This window comes from Rattus norvegicus, chromosome 7, assembly GCF_036323735.1.
Source record: "Rattus norvegicus strain BN/NHsdMcwi chromosome 7, GRCr8, whole genome shotgun sequence".
NCBI classification, from domain to species: domain Eukaryota; kingdom Metazoa; phylum Chordata; class Mammalia; order Rodentia; family Muridae; genus Rattus; species Rattus norvegicus.
The window spans coordinates 51,612,256-51,630,258 of NC_086025.1; the positions used below are offsets into that span (position 1 = coordinate 51,612,256).

The 18,003-nt window shown below is 38.7% G+C and overlaps 1 pseudogene; it reads right to left on the reverse strand.

Moving 5' to 3' along the window:
- Positions 1 to 2,373: 2,373 nt before the first annotated feature.
- On the reverse strand, positions 2,374 to 2,918 carry Arf1-ps4 (ADP-ribosylation factor 1, pseudogene 4; annotated as a pseudogene).
- Positions 2,919 to 18,003: the final 15,085 nt, after the last annotated feature.

Here is an 18,003-nt window from a genome sequence, read left to right on the forward strand (position 1 = left end):
ATGTCAGAGCATCTTTTGGGTATATGCTAGGTGTGGTATAGCTGGATCCTTAGGTAGTCCTATGTCCAATTTTCTGAGCAACATTTTATAGAAAGAAAATAATAAACATTAACAACACTGATGGCTCGAAAATAAGAGGAAAAAGAATTCAACAAAAGTCTAGATGTACATTCTGAAAATAACACAACCAGGCAAGTTTCTGAATTAGTACAATATCTCCCTCTTCCCCTTAAGATACCAAGAGGACATCTGCAGTGGCATTTATGCTGGGGACTCCTGTCTTTATCCACTGGATCACTGGTCTTTCTCTATTTCACATGCTAAAGGACTCAAGGGCCTTCAGTCCACATCCCCTAACGATTTTCCATCCTGTCATCTTAGGAGTAGCCGGTGCTGCTTCTAGAAAACTGCCTACAGGCTGAGGAAAGGGAGAGAGTCGGTTGTCCTCAAAAGTGACCGACTATGGTCCAGAAAACTGCAGCTTTCATAGTTTTCCTGATGAACCCTCACTGGCTACGTGAATACAGCAGAGCTTCACAAAAGTACAGCTTTCCTGCTCCATGCTTCGCTGATAATGCAGTCAAATGGATCAATTAGTGCAGGATAATTGAAATGATCACAAATTAATTACACCTGTTTTAAGTCAAAACAAAACAAAAAATACTTTGGTATACTAGGCGTTGAAGTATCATTTTTCATAGCAAACATCTTCATTTAAAAATAAGAGTGGGACACTCTTAGACAAAGGAAACAGATCGCGTATTCATCAGGCTCATTCTGACCTCTGTATAGAGAGCACCTTTGTCTCCAGTGATGGGGATTTTAGGGGAATCGTAGGGAGAGTAACTTAGATTGATTATTCACTGGCAAGTGCTGAGACCGTAAATGTTTTGTTTGCTGTACCCGTGCCTGCTTCTGTTGCCATCTGAATGCCGTCCCTTCCTGCCTAGGATTTAAGAGCCATTAATGAGCCATTTAAGGATTTCTTGTGTTATAACATTATAGCCTTTATAACTAATAAGCACATGGAAACGGCAGAAACTACATAAGTCATTTACCCATATTCTACTACTTCATCCATTTCTGTGGTTTATTACTAAAAGGTGAACATTTCTTTTTGAGTCACAATCAAACTCTCTTAGATTATTTTAATATCTCACTACAATTTAATTTCTTTCTTTTCTTTTTCTTTCTTTCTTTCTTTCTTTCTTTCTTTTTTTTTTTTTTTTTTTTTTTGTTTTGGATTACTACTTGTGTATTGAAAGCAGTAAGAGGTTCCAGGACACCAAATAAACCCGTTCCGAGATTTCCCTGAGATAAATTTAACAGCTCCAGCTTCTTCAGTGTTTATTCGAAATTCAAAAGAAAAAAGTAGAGGTCTTCTTTCCATGGCAAATCGGACCCTTGCAGGTTGAGGGAGGAAGCTACTTTACACACGGAGATGGGGGTGCTCCAGGATGTGGGTCTGTAATGGACCGACCCTCCCACCTTGCACACACTCCAACTGGTGAGACCCAGGCCTCCTGCCAGTGCATCCAACTGGACCCAAGATAAGGCGAATACGCTGCTGCTATTGGGCCCTGCCACATACCACAGAGCAAGCCAGACCCTGCACCCCACAACGGCTCCCAGCCCACCACCAGGTGACCGTATGAGCACAAGTACAAGCACAATGCTATGGAATGCAGGTGACCCAAAAACAGGTAAGTCACGGGGCTCTACTGTGACCATGCAGCAGATGGTGGGTGGTTTGTTTGTCACCTTCTCTCCTGTTCCTATAGGGAAACAGTGATCTGATAACTAGCATTCAGGCCATTAACTGCAAAACCTACACTAGGCACAGTCTCCATTCCCGGTGTTCCAGTATTCTTAATCTGTATTTTTAACTATTTTAAAAAAATGCACTAGGTTAAAAACCAACCACCAGGGGTTGGGGATTTAGCTCAGCGGTAGAGCGCTTGCCTAGCGAGCACAAGGCCCTGGGTTCGGTCCCCAGCTCCGGAAAAAAAAAAAAAAAAAACCAACCACCAAATGGATACAGACACCAGTTTACAACCCAATGACTCCCGGAGTTCAGGTGTCCCTACACCCAAATCCCTTCTCAGTACTAATAGTGAGTTTATTCTCTTTTTATAATAAAAAAGCTAAATAATACAATATTGCATAGGAGTACCAGAAACTGGAAACGGGAACTATTTACATTAAATAAAAACCTGGCGGCAGGCTGTGTCTGCACATGTCCAGCATGGTGCGACATACCCTGTGACCAACCCATGGAGACAGCTGCAGGCACTCAGGACCACAGAGTAGCATGTTTGCTACATGAGAGGAAAGCTGAGGGCCGAGAAGACATGAGGGGGAAAGGGATCTGGTTCACTTCTGGTTCCAGAGCTGATTAGACAGCCAGTCTAGTCCTTCATTGAGCCCGTCCCCACTGGCGGCACAGAGAGCCTGAATATACCAGTTCTTGTGACGTTGAGTGCAGTACCAGCTTGTCTGTGATTTTGGCCTCATTTATGGCTTGGGGAGGTCCTGCTTGTTGGCAAACACCAAGAAAACAGTATCTCGGAGCTCATCCTCAGCGAGCATACTCAGGAGCTCTTCATCACCGGCCCCGTTCACACGCTCTCTGTCATTGCCGTCCACTATGAAGATCAAACCTTGTGTGTTCTGGAAATAGCGGCGCCACAGTGGTGGGATCTTGTCCTGGTCGCCCACATCTCACACCGTGAAGCTGATATTCTTGTATCCAACAGTCTCTACGTTGAAACCATGGTGGGAATGGTGGTCACAATTTTGCCCAGCTTCAGATTGTATAGAATTTTGGTCTTCCCTGTAGCATCCGGGCTCACCATGAAAATGCTTATTTCTTTTTTGCCAAAAGGGCCGTTGAAAATGTTTGCAAAGATAAAGCCCATGCTTGTGGACAGGTGGAAGCGGTACTGGCCAAAAACCTCCCAGCCAGGAATGGTTTCGCTCCCACGCCACAATTTAATTTCTAGTAACATTATTTTTTTACCTAGAAAACCGCACTGTTCCATTTGTTACTCAATTAAAGCTATTCCCACTGAATTTCATTTCAGTTAGGTTATTGAATGTTTGAGACAAAGGGACTTAAAGTAAATATATCTGATTAAAATAAATAAATAAAATGAAATGAATAACTGTGATTATTTTAAAAGGATAGTGAAAAATAAACTTAAAATATCCGATAGCGATTAGATACACTGAGAAAATAAGAAATGGAATTCATAAAAGAGGATATAGAGCCACAGGAGATTCACATGATTAATGAATGAAACCTAGAAATACCTCTCTTGCCTAGATTGGGTGAAAAGAATTTCTAAAAAGGTAGTTAAAAGGGGACATTGAGACATATGTATACAAATTATATTTTTGATGATTTTAAGACCAAGGAAAGGAGCGTTTTCAGCGTGGACGACAATGATTGGCAGGTAAGAAAATGAGCTAAATAAAGTCCAAATGTGACGTTATTTCCTTTCCGCTGGAATACTGAGAACATTAAGTGTTGTGTCCACTGGAAATGCCATCACAGAGGAGGCATTGAGTCATCGGATTCCAGTGTCGATAAATTGAGGCTTAAACCCCCATATAGCTGAGATGGATGTGGATACATATGCAATTATCTGCTTAGAAAAAGAAAGACAAAACTTGCCATGTTTCACTGGACCTCAATATTTAATTCCATCTGCTTTAAGCTAGAACAACAATTATTTGTTATCTTCAATTAAATCTTCCTAAACGGTGGGAATTGTACTCGATTACTGTTATGTTTGTTTATTAGATTATCGCTTCTCAGAAAACAGGCCCCTTGAAAAGTCAATTAAAATAATCAGGGAATTAAATATATTTGTTTTGAGTATTTGTCAATCCTTCAAGGTAGCTCAGGAATCATAAAATGAAAATTGGTATTCATTATTGTAGCACTTTGAGCATTTAAAAATAATTATGGCAAGTATTTGGGGGGGGGGAATCTCAATTCTGTGTTTCTGGATCATCACTTCAAGTGTCTCTTACTTTCCCCTGCAATCCTGAGTGTGATGCAGCAACCGTTTAGCCTAAACCGTGGGCTGTTCTAGAGGGTTATTTTTAAAACAGTGAAATAAAATGATCCTCGATTTCCTTGTCATTAAAAGACTCTGTTCGCAAACCGCAAGCCTAACGGGAGTGAAATCAACTGAAAAGAAATGCATGCTGCAGAAGGAGCTGCAGCTCACGCTCTGGCCATTTAGACAAGATTTAATGCCACCATTGATTTACATCATGTATTGTAGTTAAGATAGTAATTGCTACATCACACTTTATAGGTATCTCTAGTACTCCTGAAAGATGTCCTTTCTAAAACACCACTGTACATCAATAAAGTATTGGGCCATTACTGGCTTGGATGTATTTTACTCTTTACGTGGTGTCTTTTATCTCTACCAAAAAAAATGAAAACATTCTTCCCCTAGATCTAGCAATCCATATCAAACAGAATCATTTCACAGACTCTAAAGTTTGCATTTTAAACATTGTTTGAACCTTGGATCATCAAGCCACTGGGGGAGGTGTGGGAAATGGATAACAGGAAGACTCTGCCCTTATAGAGCTTACAGTGTCTTTGACTGTAGGGAGTTAACACACAGTTGCCCTGCAGTGTGATAATAGCTTTTAAGTACCATGCGCTATGGGAAAAGGAAGGACAGAAAGCCTTATGAATGGATCACAGAGGCTTCAGAGAGTTTTCGTCGATGGAATTGAATGAACTGTTGGAACTGATGGAACTGGGAGAAGAGGCCTAAAGGATGTTCCTGAAAGGTGGAAGGGTCATTTCAAACACGTGGGGAGAAGAACTACGGTGGTTATTTGAAGACATAAGAAGTTTGTTCTTCTGGAGCACGCACTGTCACGTGAAAGCATCATTAGACAGTAATAGATAGGCAAGGGAGACTTAAGATATTAGAGAGACAGCACGTTAAACTGAAGATAATATAAGAACCTTCAATGGAAATTATTAAAAGTTCTGTATCAGACACCATCTATGGGCCATAACAGATTCTTTTGTACTGACTTGTCTCCCAGAGTTCTAAGTGTAGAGTGTAGTTTTAGAAAAAGAAAAGAAAAGAAAGGGAAAGAAAGGAAAAGAAAAGAAGCCAAACCATGCTTAATTTGGCTAATCACCACCATCAGCTAGCTCACCTCCATGGCCAGTCCCAAGCAGCCATCTTGCCCTGGTTCCTGTAGCCAGTCTGCTTGAGCTTCCCAGGCTGTCCATCCCCTGTGGCTAGCCTGCAGAAAGCCTGCTGCTACCCCTCGCTTGCTCAGATACCCTTGGCCTTGTAAAATGGTAACACTGGAGACTTGTAATATACCATCTAGATTTATAACAATGAATCTCTAGCCCCCTAATGCCTGAGCAAAGAACACAAAACTCAACTGACACAAATACAAGATGCACATCTGGATTGGACAAATGCACCCTGCATTACACTATTGCCCATCTATGAAATCTCTAGTTTCTTATGGCTCCTTAAGGCCATGTGGTTCTGGTTCACCTTCTTGGTCCATCATCTCCCATCCTCTGTCTTCTCTATCCTTCTTCCTCCTCTTTCCCTCTCTCAAACTTTCAGCTCCACCTTTTCCTTCCACTGTCCAATCACAGGCTCTAGCCTCATTTGACCAATGAAGATTTCACCTGACTTCACCTGACCTCACCTGAGTATGGGCACCCCTCTTGATGGTGCAGAAACTACAAACAGCAATCCACAACATCTATGCATTTGGTTTTTCATCCAAGTTATAATTACAGGGATCAACTATGCAAACACATAACATTTTACACAGGAACACTAGTGTATGCCATCTCCAGCCTTCACTGAGTGAAGCCAGCCCAGTACATCCACCTCCTTTACTACAATAGAAAATTTTCAGAGTTACTTTTGCGTTTTTTTTTTGGGGGGGGTGGGTTGTTTATTTGTTTTGCTGGTTGTGGTGGGGATATTTTGGTTTGTTTGTTTATTTTTTGTTTTTGTTTTTGTTTTTGTTTTGGTAACCCTGAACACATACTCAGGAACATGGAGATATTTTAGCCTAAACTGATATGGTAAGAGTAAAATGAGGAGCAATATTTTATGTATTTAACTATGAAAGTATTAATATTAGAAAATCAGCTTAACAACTTCTTTGTCAAATATGATCCATTTACCTAAAAGCCTTTCAAAGTGCAAATTTTCATACATATTATAGTTTCATATATGCAACAGTCATAGTTTACCTATTGATGAATTAGGCAATGTTATCTCACACAAATGTCAAATGACGTTCAAGTTCAAACACAGCGTGGTGCTAGAGTCAGAAGACTCAGACTTCTGAAAGGTTTTATCCCCCCCCCCTACCTGGGATAAAGCATCCTTTTAAAAAGAGTTCACTTTCACATCGGTTAGCTGCAGCTTGGTATCAAGTAGACTCACATTTTTAACATGGAAATGCCTCAGCGGAAGTACTGGTCTGTGTTTCCTTGTAACATGACAGCTGGCTTCACCCAGAGGGTATAATTTTTTAAAAAAAGTGGCATGAAGGGCGTATCGAGACTGCCTACTATACTTGTCTGAAGTCACATACTACCACCTTGCATACTACCTACTAATTACAAGTAAGTCCCAAAACTCAGGTCACACTTAAACAGAGAGGAACTGGGCTATTCCAGTTAAATGGGGGACTACCCATGATTTCTTGTTTTCAGGACTTTTGATCCATTGCAGCATAAATCATACGTAACATTGGCTGTTGGATATGGGCCCATTCACAATCTATTTGTAGTCTTGGCTCATTCTTATACCATTGTCCCCATAAGTTCTGGTTCAGCCACCTCTCTGTCACACAGAGGTTAGTCCATAAATCCCTCCAACAGCAGTCTTTTGATGATTTTCAAACTGAGAGATGTAAACTCTGAAATTGTCTTTGGTCTACTGTAGAAAGAAACACTGGTAAAGAAGTCTCTTCAATCCTTAGAAAACATTTTGAAGCTGATTGTATAGGAAATTACAATTTGGAGTACTCCCAACATGGTTGGAAATGAACAAGTGCATATGCTAAATTGCCAAGGATTCTGGGTAGGCAAGGGTTCATGGACTCCTCCTCACTCTGAAGCTGAAGTTACAATCAAAGTAGACTGGGGTGGAATACAATGAAGAATAAGGGCCCAGAGAGCAGCACTGCAGGAAACACTGTCAATAGTCATACAAAAGGAAAAATTAAATTCCTGTTTTGTTTCCTAGGAGGAATGTCCCTGAACCCATTATCCAAGTTCAAGGCTCTACTGGAAAGAATAAGGATTCCTGCTCCATTTTCCCTGGGAGCTGTAACAATCAGAGGAAACAGGAGACTCATTATTGAGATGAAAACATGATTGCCATTGATCATGCTTCTAACAACACATTCACCTCCCCCTAACTATGTTTACTATTTCCCAATCTTCCATTCAAACCCCTTCCTCTCCCCTGTCTTTTTCTCCCCTTCTCTCCTTTCCTTTCTCCCTCCTCTCTTCCTCTCATCTCCCATCCACAGACCAATTCCAAATCCCTTTCTATGTTGTTCGTGTGTCTGCTTTTGTGGATGTGTGAGCATGCAGAAGCCAATAAAGAGTGCTAGAGCCTCTGGAACTAGAGTTAAACTAGATAGTGAAATGGCAGTCAGTGAGTATGCTGGATGGTGAGTCCAAACTCAAGTCTTCTGCAGGAGCAGCGAGGGATATAACTACAGCTCTGACTTCAGACAGTCCAGTTAATCGTCTTCTCTAGAACACCAACAGAAAATTAGAGAAAATGAATACAGGCCCATGTAAGGTGTATTTTTACGTTGTTTTTTTTTGCATGATATAAAGAAAAAATATCAAAGTGATCATTTAGTGTAATAATTGGAGGCCATGGAGTCATTTTACTGAAATTTAGGCACTGAAAGTAATTTAAAATAATAAGAAAAAAAAAAGAAGTGGAAGGTGAGGAAATGTAGAAACAAACAAAATAAAACAAAACAAAACAATCACATCTCTTTCCATAAGGATAAGCTCTGAAGAAAAGAAAGACGCTACTAGGCAACACAGATGCTGGGCGTCCGACCAGTTCTTGCTGTGGTGGTGGCTTTCCTCTTCCATCTACAGCTCTTTCCTGGTATCAGGAAGGACAGTAAGCAAAGACGCCAAGGACGGCTGTCGGCTCCAGTTAGGAGCTAACAGGACACTTTCCCTCCTACAAAAAGCCAACTTCAGATGCTGTCTCTTCTTAGCATCCAGAGCAAGTTGAAGAAGACTTACTGCTCTACTGTGGCAGAGAGGCAAGCACATTCGAGCTTAATAGGATGTTTGGACTTAAAAGTACTACAAAGCATGAAAGTCTGTAAAGTACATGGAGGTCTTTATGGGAAAAAAAAACACATTTCACAAATTTTTAAAGGTTTAAAAAAATAATTCCTAAGTTATATAGTCTTTCTTCAATGCCATTTATTTCAAATTGTCTTGTGATATTCAATATTTCCAATAAATATTCATAATCAGTGTCTGGCTTTGTAAAATCTTGACATGTCTTATTTGGTACCCTCGGCCTCGACAAAGCTCCCCGGTTATTCCTCACTTGGATATTTTACAGTCTTTACGAGACAGTCTCAGAGAACTCTTCCCAACCTTGGCTCCCTCCAGTTCTCGCTCCTAATTACTGATAAGCATAGTCAAATAGAAAAGCAATTCTGGCCTGGCTAGGCCTGCAACTCCTTCTATCAAACATGTTTGCCTGGAAGTAATTGCTGTTCTGACAACTGCTGTAGCTTTTCTTAACCCCCCACAGTGACCTCTCTGGCATTGAACTTTTCCAGTATTACTAAAATGTATTATCTTTCAATGAGAAAAATCATTGACTTGTGAACTTACAGCCAATCTAAACTAGTTCTAAAGGCAGGCAGCAGGACAACTTTCATTTTCAGTTCTAACATGCCTAGCATTTTGTCAAAGCAGCCACATCAAGACCTACAAATTATGTGTCAAGGAGGGAGAGTCACAGGATATGCCTGCCTGAGATTTCCTTTCTATTATTTTTCCTCTTTTCCTTTTTTTCCTGATTCTAATGTTTTCCAAATTCTGAGATTTTATAATAAACAGTATGTTTCTACCCTACATGAAAATCTAGTTATATATATTTTTTTCCATAAGGAAGCTAAAGGTACTGATACTAATTCATTTTTACTTTGACAAACAGGTCAACAAATATCCATCTTTTAACCTTTTTGTTGAGTTTTAATTTTCTTTCTGGGAGTATTCGATTATGATCCACAGTTTTACCATATACGGACATTAAAATTCACATATATTTGTTATTAGCTGGTATGAGGATGTTACATAGAACATGTGTACACCACATTAGCAAAGGTTGCTATACACACCTCTTCTAATACGACAGACAAATATTCACCTGTGTATCTGTGTTCATCTAGATTTATATATTATTGAGCAAATTTAAGATAGCTTAATTACATGTGGGATTTACTTAGAAGATTTCATTCTTTTGTTAGACATGGGCTGTTTAAGTCCCACTACTACCAGCCCAGCTTCCAGTGTTTCTCCCTTTTGCTGTCTTTACCTATTTGCTCTCTAAGATGTGCATCAAAAATGCTTATTTAGCTCTCTGAGTCTATAGTCATTAAAGAAAAATATGTTACTTATTAACCATAATATGGTTCATTTTAAAACACAACTCCAAGGTTTTCATTAACAAGACCTAGCCAAAGAAGCCATGGGACATCCACAGCCCTCTCCAGCATCAGTAGAAGAGCATTTCTGTCCACTGTTTTTCACTCATCACAGTGAGAGAGAATTTTTTGCAATATCTAGGGACTGAATCAAATCATTAGTCAGGTTTTCGCTTAGAGGCAAGATAGGATACTGTTTGTTTTGGAAAGAGGATTTACAATGCCATATGTACTTGAAGTGGCAGGTTGTTTGAAGATGTTTCTGATTACCACAATAAAATAAATTCCTTCATAGTGGTTGAAAATAATACTCTTTCAATCATCACTTAACAAAAATTTAAAGTAAAAGCACTACAAATTAAAGCTCTTAGTTACCTAAACTGACGGCGCAAGCCCCCCCCACACACACACACATGCACACACACACACACACACACACACACACTCGCACACACATGCACACACGGACACACACACATACACACATGCACACACACATATGCACACGCACACATGCACACACATGCACACACGCACACACACACACGTACACACACACACACATACACACACACACACACATACACACACACACACAGCAGATAGGTTCAGCACAAGCACAGTCTGTGCTCACATTTTAAGAGTGAGTGCACCGGAGGAGGTGTCTCCGAACTCCCAGTCAATAGCCTCTCAAGTTCCAAAAACAATTATCTTATCTCAAGTGAGTACAAGAGGGTTAAAGGGCTTAAAGGTCACCAGTGCATTGGCACAGCATTAATTAATAACGGGTGCATCTGTTGCAATTAGGATTGAGCTTGCCTTTTTTTTTAAAAAAATCAATTATCTATTTTAAGATCCCACAAAAAGCAGCACTATGCACACAAGCCAGCATAAAGGAATGGGCCCTTTTGCTTCAACATTTGCTACAAGAGCCACGAAATAAGCTTACCTAAGTGTAAGACGCTTTGCAAGCAATAAATATGAACTGACCCTGCCACCATGGTGCATCCGAAAACACTGTAACACTGTGTGTTATGTCAGTGTTTTCAGCTAAAAGAGGAAGCTCATACCATATTAACATACTCTTACCTCTCAGAACAAAGAAACGACATACCGTCAAATTTGAAGGTTGGCAGAAAGAAAATTTCTTTCCATCATTGGGTTTCTTTAATGTTGCGGTTCTGTTGTATAGAAAACACTCTTGTAAGATCAGATATCAGGTTCTCTGAGTGACTATATCTTTATGGCATCTGCATGAAATTTTGTTATTTGATGGTTGGTACAGCTTGGTTACAGTTTGTTTGGACTTCATTTTTTTTTTTTTTTATTAACTTGAGTATTTCTTATATACATTTCGAGTGTTATTCCCTTTCCCGGTTTCCGGGCAAACATCCCCCTCCCCCCTCCCCTTCCTTATGGGTGTTCCCCTCCCAACCCTCCCCCCATTGCCGCCCTCCCCCCATAGACTAGTTCACTGGGGGTTCAGTCTTAGCAGGACCCAGGGCTTCCCCTTCCACTGGACTTCATTTAAAACGTGCCACCAAGCATCACTCTGTCACATAGCTAATGACACGTAGTTTATTTCATATGCTGTATTTTATTTAGATATTAACTATTTTGGGGGGGCTGTAGATTATCACATAATAGATCTTCATTTAAAAACTGTGGAAGCGTATTTACTGAACATACTCATTCTTTAACAGCATTCTCCTGTTAACATTGCTGCATCCTCTCACAAGTTCGCATTCTAAAGGGTTACTTTTTCCTCTATGTCCACACAGTCCACAGTTATGTAATTGAACCCCCAAGTGATAATAACCCCCTTTCCAACCAAAAGCACTCTAGAACATCACTGGGTTCCCTATAGGGACATTATAAAGATCTTAAAAACATGGAGCTGCTCAATATTTAATCCTGATTAACAGCTTCACTAAGGCAAAGTAATCAGTGAGGCCATGAATCAGGGTTCACTTGTATGTCTACTTAACCCTTAAGAGTCATCACGGAGGTCAGGATTGTAAGTGATCCAATAATAGTACCTCACGTAAAATGCAAACCTGTCAAATTCATAATTTTACTTTAATTTTAAGACAACAACAATCAAATTTGAGCCTTTTATTGAAAAATAGCAATGTACATCAATTTAAAAGATCATGAATTAGATTTTCATTCTCTGTCTTTTCTGAGACTAGGACTTTATAAATGATGCTTCATTGTGCTAAGATCTGATGATTGCTACTTTTCTCTGACAGACATAGTTTTTTTTTTGTACACTAATCACGTTTTGTCAAACATATTCATTAAATAAGCCTGTGAATGTGAAAAATATCAAATGACATAGATTGTTTTCACTCTACCAGATACAAATAAATTAATTCCTCTGTGCCTTTAAGGGCAACAACACTAAAAATAGAAGTGTTAGACATGCCTACAAATATGAAAGCGTCAAGTTACTACAAAATTTGCCCTTTCCCTGTAGGTGAGCACATGTCCTGGCAATCCAAAGGAAAAGGCTGAGGTTCATAGATAATTAAGCTATTTTGCTTTCAAATGTTTTCATTAGATTTTACTTCCCACGTATTTAGGTATAACTCCCCCAAAAAAGCCAGAGAATGGTAGTAAATATCTGTATTCATTGTCTAAAATATTTGTTCAGAATATCTCTTCTGACCCTAGAGACATAAGGAATTTGCTTTATATTTTTCTGGAAAAAGGTTCATCAACTAACGATTACTATTTGGAATCTGTGAGTTTTCCCACTGACTGTCAAAGTGATAATAAGGATTGGTCCACAAGGTGACATATTGGGGACTGGTGGGATATGGTTTCTTAAGTCTCGGCAGCTCTTGTTCCTGGGAATAACACTTCCCGAGAAACAGATGACTCATGCCCAAGGTTTAACCTGTTCAGTAAGTATAGAGATTCCCAGGATTGAGACCACACAAAGTTGAAACAAAACTATAATCTACAGTGAGAATTCAGGAAATTTGGTTTCCTTGAAAAAAAAACACAGAAATATTATAAGAATGTGTGTGCATTTATACCTCAGAGGTAGATAGGTGGGCTGCTTGGACTGTCTGAAGTGACTGACTTTGCTTTGGTTCATGTTCTAGCAAAGGCATGGTTTTACCAGCTGCTGATAGCTTCTGCGATTGTGTGACTTTGAGAGTGGTGGAGAATTTTCAGAGGGTGTATAAATGCTAGAGCCACGAGGGGCACAGCTTGTTGGCTGTTCAAGGGAGTTGTTGCAGTTTATTAGTCTTTGTCAAGCTCCAGAGGAAACAAGAAAGAAATTAGATTCCTTTCTCTCTCTCCCTCTCCCTCTCCCTCTCCCTCTCTCCATCCATCCATCCACCCATCCATCCATCTATATATCTATATATCTATACATCTCTCCATGTCCCTCTCTCTCAATCTCTCTCCATCCTTTTTTCCCTCATATCTATTGACAGGGGTGAAATGGGTGGGGGAGATAAAGGGTGGAAAAAAGAAGAACCCATAAAGCAGCAAAGACCAGCTATAAAAGTCTTTCAAAAAGGTTGACATAATTTAACATATGGTGAAAGTAAGTGCCAAAATACATAGTTTCTTTTTATTTCTCTACAAAATAAAGCTTTCAGAAAGGGGCATTCATATGAACCTCTTATAAATAAACAAAACTGCATTTTGCTAAGACTTAGAAAGCATACGGCTTAAACTTAATTGCAGGGACAAAAGTAGATGGTTCAGTTTAAAGTATTCAAAATAGAGAGCTGACAACACTACTATCCATAAGAAAACAGAATAAATTTGAATTGTATGCATTACCAAGAGAGTGTTGTCTAGAAGTTTCATATGTTAAATATGAGTTTAATCTGAGAATTTCTCATTATGTTGAGATGAATACTCTTATGACAGATTATGTTAATGAAACTAAACCCTAATGACTTCACTCAATGAACTAAGGAGCTGTGAGCATTTCCACAAGAGAGATGATACCATAAATGTCATTGATTTTGTTGTTTTCTCTAATGTCCAGAATTATCTTGCTGATTGTCCAAGTGCACAATAATTCCCAGAATTTCTGAATGTTGTTATGATATGTGTGTTGACTTCTATAGGAACCTATTATAAGCTATGCTTCAGATTTTCACAGCAGTACTGTGAAATCAGATCAGAAATTTATACAAAAACACTGAATTACATGGTTTCTAATATATTATCTCTTACTACCTGAGAACATTCCATTTTTGGAAGAAAGATAATACTCCAAGAAGCCGTAAATGCAATGACAGCCACCCCGCTAGAGCCTTAACCCCTTAGGACTTCATGGTCACGGCTCTGTACCTTCAAAGTGGAGCCGAGATGCTATGTGACAACATTGAAGTTCCTCTTGGTGACTACGATGCTTAAAACATAACAAAAATAATTTAACTGTCATTAGACACATATTTTTAAATGGCACTGAGCTACACAAGAACATTTTCATATTCATTTGTATGGTACGTTGAGTATTAGCAACTGGATGATAAAAGTGAATCACATGATTTACCCAGTGATAACATAATTTGACAAAAAAGGAAAGTTGCCTCATAGGAGAAAATATTTTAATATCTTTAAAATGACTTTAGGGAAGAGAAAATCACATTAGAAATTCTAGACAAGTATGGGAAAGGGCAGACATCCGATCAGTGGACATACACTTAATATTATTTTATATCTGTGTTTCCTCTTCACCACACGTTGTAGGTATTAAAAATTTCCCAAGAATATCTAATAAGTTTATTTTGGGTCACAACACAGACCAACAATTTACATTAAGAGGCTGAGAATTGAATTACAGTCAGGAAAAATAATTTTCACCAAGTCTCACTTACCATGTTACCTTACACATCTATGGATGGAATAAAAAGAAATTAAGAGAAAGTTTTCCCTTTCCGTGTGCCTTTACCCTATGAAAAAGCTATCTCCAACCCTTCACAGATCTGTTCCCTGAAGTAAAGAGCATGTCACCTCCCATGATGCTTCTTGGCAGCCATTCTGGCCTCCTGTTTTACAGGAGCACCATGAGTCATGAGAGCGCCGCTTGTCCCCTGGGTCTCAGAGAGCTTTCACCTCTGCCTTGATTTGTCTAACAGCTCCTCTCTTATGCACTGTCTCTACCTGTGCTGAGAAGCTGAGCTTAAGGAGCATGGCCTTGCTGCTTGTTGGGGCAGAACTAACAAAACGAAGAAGACCTTTTGGTAGTTTTTGACAATTTTCAGATGTCTAGCTGTGTACACTTGAGCAGCTAAACGGAGCCTGTGTGTCTGTTTTGCACTGAAAAGAAAGCCTGCTCCTCCATGTTGTCATTAAGACAGCAGCACTTTCAGTTGCCCCCGTATTCTTCCTGAGATATGGCTAGTTTATCTTTTGAGAGTTGATGGCTGCTTTTATTTAGCAAAAATCATTTCCTTTGTTCCATTTCTCTCTGTCACATTATTCAAGGTAATAAATACTCTATGGCAGAAACTGTTCCTAAGGGAAGTCTTTAAACCCAATTGGGGAAATGCTGAACTTTATACATTCAAAAGCTCTCTATCATCCAACAGTGCAGTGTCTCAGTTGATTCCTGTGAATTATATGTTTTCTTATGCCTAGGGAGGGCGTGAGGCAGGAGCTGACTATAGAGTATGTCACGTTTCATGTATTGGAGAACATGAACATTTTGCTACACTTTGATATGTTTTTAAATATCAGACCTAACAAGATATAAATTTCTTCCAGGCATGATAAAATGATAAAAATACCCAATTTCACACTTTCTAAATTCCCTGAGTTTGCAAGTCTTCTGTTCATTAACCATTCCGTACTGACCTTTATGCTTTTTACCCTGAGTGGTAGTGGACAGTGAACTGAAAAATACAGGCTTTCTATGACCAAAATTAAATTATTCGCTGCAGACATAGGAGTAAAGACTTCATGAGTCATTATAAGAGTTTCTTCCACACCCCATAAGAATTTGTGCTTTTGATTTAAATGGTAGGAGCTTTCCACAAATGAACAGAAATGTAAAAGATAATATTGGCTGTCTGCGATAATCAGATTTTCAACCATTTAAGAGAGGGAGCATTTACATTTTAGAGCTGTATAATAATTTGAATTCACAGGGGGAAAACACATTAAAGGGGACCCTTTGCTTCCCAAGTTAACTGTCTATGAAAGTGAAACGGTATGAGAAGTGACCAGAGCTCACATAAAGCTAAGGATCAGAATCTTCCAACCACTCGCCAATATGAAAACCATCTTGTTCCTATTCTCTGATATTAATGTGAAACTGTTGTTCATAGCATGGAAATCAACCACATAGCAACTAAAGATTTTATAATTGTAAAAGAGTGCTAAAAGGTCACCAATTATAGTTCTAAGCTAATTCTTCAATTCTATTAGTTCCATTAAACAACATTAAAGTGGGCAGAATGTTGTACCTTCTGGTGTAGCAGAATACGTTATATTATTCTTAGATCCTTTGCTTAGTCAAAAATTATTTTTGAAGTACAATGTAATAACTCAAGTGCTTCAGAAAAGTGACTAAAATATTTCTGATATGAGAACCAGAACAGATAATTTTGTGAAAAATAAAATTTCAAAGTCACTTAAAAGATTGTATTAAAAACCCACAAATTTAACTAGAAGTAAAAATGTTTACAAGGCCGTTTAATCTTTAAACACATAGTACAACATTTTCAGTGTGTGGATTCAATTTATTCATTAATATTTGTAAGCTAGTTACAGTATACATAAAGTGTAACATGATTTTAAAACATGATATATAAGAGAGAGTGAGTGTGAAATCAGTAATGAAAATAAAGAAATAAAAAATATATTTTATAAAATAAAATGTTAGAGGAACAAACACTTGTTTTGGATTATTTCGGAATAGATTGATTCATTTAAATGCAAACTACAGCAGTTTCTCTTGCCCACTTCTACTTGAAGACATGATAGTCCCTGGTATTTCAAACCTCATTGGAAATCCAGGTTAGCTGGAAATAGGTGGAGAATGCATGCCTATATGATCCAACTTTCCTCATTATCATAATGGCCGCAGATATTTGGATGTTTTTAATCACTCAGTGGTCAGACAGAAGAGGGGCAGAGCAAAGAATAACTCTTGGGTGCTGTATGCAGAACTGCTCAGTGATGATAGCTCAAACTCTTGGTATGTAGAATTCTAGTAGACAGCCATTCTATTCCGTCACCCTGAAGGTGGAGGATTGTCATATAGTAGAGATTCACTGTTGATTCAGAAATCATAAAAGCCACTTTAACCTAGTGTAGTCTCCTTTCCAAGACATATAGTCTACAATTTTAGATACCCACAATTACTCACGCTCCATCAATATTCGTGTAAAATCTCCAGAAATAAATAATCTATGTTTGAAATAATATTCATTTGAATATATTGTTATAATTGTGCTATTATACATTCATTGCTGTTCCAAAATGCTCACCATGCTGGATTTATAAAGGAAACTTTATCACAATTGCCTAGTTGTTGAAAAAAATAAAAGGAGGATCTGTATGGATTGATACTGTCTGTGGTTTCAGGTACTCACTGGGGGTCTTGGAGTTTATCTTCTGAAGATAATGAGGTACCTGGTAGATAGCTTTTGAATTTTTTATAATATAGAGGGAAAGCAGAGCTGTCTACCTTTGTATCAGGAATGGAAAACTCTAATTTCAAGTATAAGTAAACTCTTACTGTCGCTACTGTCATGCTACGTTCTTCAAAAAATAGGATGTGACTGGGGTCCATCATATCAAACATGCTCATCACTGGTCTGGGTGAGCTGCAAATGGCAAACATGCTATCTGCTTTACTAAGATATATACATCCCTAATTACAGAAGGTTGATTTCAAAATGTAGATAAATTCCAAATTCAGGACCTTGCCACACTGCGAATCTTCTAAACACTAGGTAGTAAAGTGTATGTAAACAGTATTTAGACATTTTCAACACTAAGAGCCAATTGCAATGCTTATCAGCCTGCCTGAATTTTGGAGACAGGATTTCCCAGAGTTAATTCTGCCGATGCAGTCTACTTTCTGCCGATGAGATTCATAATGATAGAATCATCCCATGAGGTTGGGGTCTTCCAGCTCAGCTCACCACTTCTACTTGAAAAAAAAGTCTTGTTCTCAACTGTTAGTATTTTATTTTCTTCTGAAAATATGCTTCTACAATGACACCGGGTTCTTACTAAGACTGAGTATGTGTCTGTAGAACACAGAGAAGTGAAATG